Below are 2,448 nucleotides of genomic sequence, written 5' to 3'. Positions count from 1 at the left end.
CACATGGGCATGGCGGCAATGCTCCATGCGCGGACGTGGTGCGTTGGAGGTTGGGTGGAGCAGGCCGGGAAGGCCCGAGCGTGTGACAGGAAGGGGCATCTAGACTCCTAAGCTGCCACCTCCCGCCACGATCTCATGGGTTTATGCTCTGCAACCAACCGATGGAAGAGGAAGGTGCTTACGCATGGCTCACAGAAGGGGTACCCCGATACGTTGGCGCTCCTTCTACGTAGCCCCGAAGGAGGGCGGGCGGGGCGCCGTCAGGCAACACGCCTGTGCGCCCCCTTTGCACGGAGCGGGAAGCGGCCTGGAGGAGAATGCACGTAGACTCCTGGACGTGGGCAGGCGGCGCGGCGGATTGCACAGGAACAAAACTGGAAGCTCGAGGATGAATCGGTCTGGAAAACAGACGTGTGACCGGGTCTGTGGGATCCGTGGGCGGAGGGCATGTGGGCTCCCGATGCCCACCAGACGGCCTGTCCCATAGCGCAGGCTCTACAGGACCGGGTGGGCGGGACGGCTTGCCCCGGGGATGACGGCTAGCCTTTCTCCGGCCACTCCGGTATGCGTGCTGGGTCTCCAGCCTTTCGGTGGCCGCGATAAACGGCGAACCTTCGTTAAGGCCCATTCCTTGGGGGCGCCAGCTAGCTGTTGAAGGGTAAATCGATTACGTCGAAACTTTCCGATCTGGAGGGGGTAGAAGAACTCGTCTATTTCCGGAATCGACACTGCTTTGGGTACGGATCTGCCTTCTCTGCTCACAGTGCCCCGCCGGCGTCCATCAGCAGACTCGCGGAAGCTGTCACATGACCTTGCCACGGGCCTCGGACCGAGGACACACCCTATAGCTGGGGAGATCCAGCATCGAGCACTAGATCTCGGGGTCTGCTGGTCTTATAATGTCGTCGGCAGCCTGAGAGAATGCTGGACAGCCTTCTTAGAGTCTCAGCGAAGGGGGCGGCTCAGAGGGGACACCCAGCAGAATGGAGGACCTCGTCTTCCTCCCATTCACCCCGTGTGGCGAGCGTACCCAACCTATGGCCGCGATATGGTGCCGTGTCCCTGAAGGTTAGAGCGCGTGGATCCAAGAGCAGAGGCTGGAGGTGGGGGCGACCTGCCTCGTTGCCACGCCCACCTGTGCATCTTGCTGGACGCACCTGTGCCTCTGGCATCCTGCCCCTGGGCTCCTCTGAGGACCACCGTGGGCATGTGCTGGGCGCTTGTGCACCAGGGTCTGGAAGTGCTGGGAAGCCGGCATCTTGTGGGCTGACTCTGTCCGGGGGCGGGCGGCGGCTGACAGCAGAAGTGGAACTCATGCTTCCCCTTCTCCAGAATAGGGTCCTGGGATGCTTTTCGCAGGGTTCCCCTGGGAACGCCTCAGGTGGAGCGAGCAGCAGCCACAGCAATGGCAGAGGCAACGCCCCGTCTTCGTGGGCTCCCTCTCCTTCCTGGCCGTGCTCAGCCGCCCCCTAGATCGAGGTCCTCCGTGAGGGACCGGCACTTACGCCTCTGTTTCAGCGTCTGCTTTTGGGGGACCCCGGGCGGAAAGGGATGGAGCGTGCTCTGTGCCACTGGGACTCGAGGCCGTCCCGCGAACATTTCTCGGGTTCTCGTTACGTGCGAGGCAGTATTTTAGGGGAACAGCTGTGGCGATGAAGTTGACAGATAGTTCCAGTCCCATCCGGTGGACGCTGCGCGCTAGAGCGGAGGGGCAGGCAGTGACATCCGACTGAAGGAATAATCACGCGAGGAAATAATGCCGGGCAAGGGGTCGAGGGCGACGCTGGGAGGCGGTGGAGCCGCAGCCAGGGCGGCAGGGCGCATCCGCGCGGAGCGCTGGGCCCGGGAAAGGAGGGGACCCGGCGACCGTCGGGGGCGAAGTGTCCTGGGCAGAGGGGGCGGCCAGGGACCGCGCCAGGGCGGTGAGCATCGTCGTCATTCCAGCCCATTCGGTGTTTGGAACTAAGAATCGTTCGACTTCACATAGCACCCCCGAGAAAGGAAGTGGCTGAGCAGGGTCGGCCGGCGACTTCAGACCCCACGGGGTCCTCCGTCCGGTCTTCTCGCCCAGCGGATGTGATCTGGGCAAAAAAGGAAAAGCAGAAGACGGCTCGAAAATGGCAGATCGAAAGGCAAAAACCAAAAAAAAAAGAAAAAGAAAAAAAGAAACTCTGTGTATCTCAAATCCCTTTACTGGAGACCAAATTGAGTTGAAAGCAAAAAGAATAAATAACTACGAGATGATGAACCCGAGGCCTGTCCTTGGCTGGTCCTTAAGAAAGACCGTCTGCGATTCTGAGCAATCTAAGTCCGGCACGGCGGGTTCCACGCCGGTCCCAACTGATACTGCCGACGACGGAGAAAAGGAGGAGGAGGGTCCGCAGCAGAGAGACCGTCCTCCTCGGACATCGTGGTGACGAGAAGTGTGCTCAGGTCTGATGATGATCG

The sequence above is a fragment of the Rousettus aegyptiacus genome, unplaced genomic scaffold (genome assembly GCF_014176215.1).
Source record: "Rousettus aegyptiacus isolate mRouAeg1 unplaced genomic scaffold, mRouAeg1.p scaffold_m13_p_5, whole genome shotgun sequence".
NCBI lineage: Eukaryota > Metazoa > Chordata > Mammalia > Chiroptera > Pteropodidae > Rousettus > Rousettus aegyptiacus.
The sequence above is the reverse complement of the archived record's forward strand: the minus strand, read 5'-3'. Positions refer to the sequence as shown.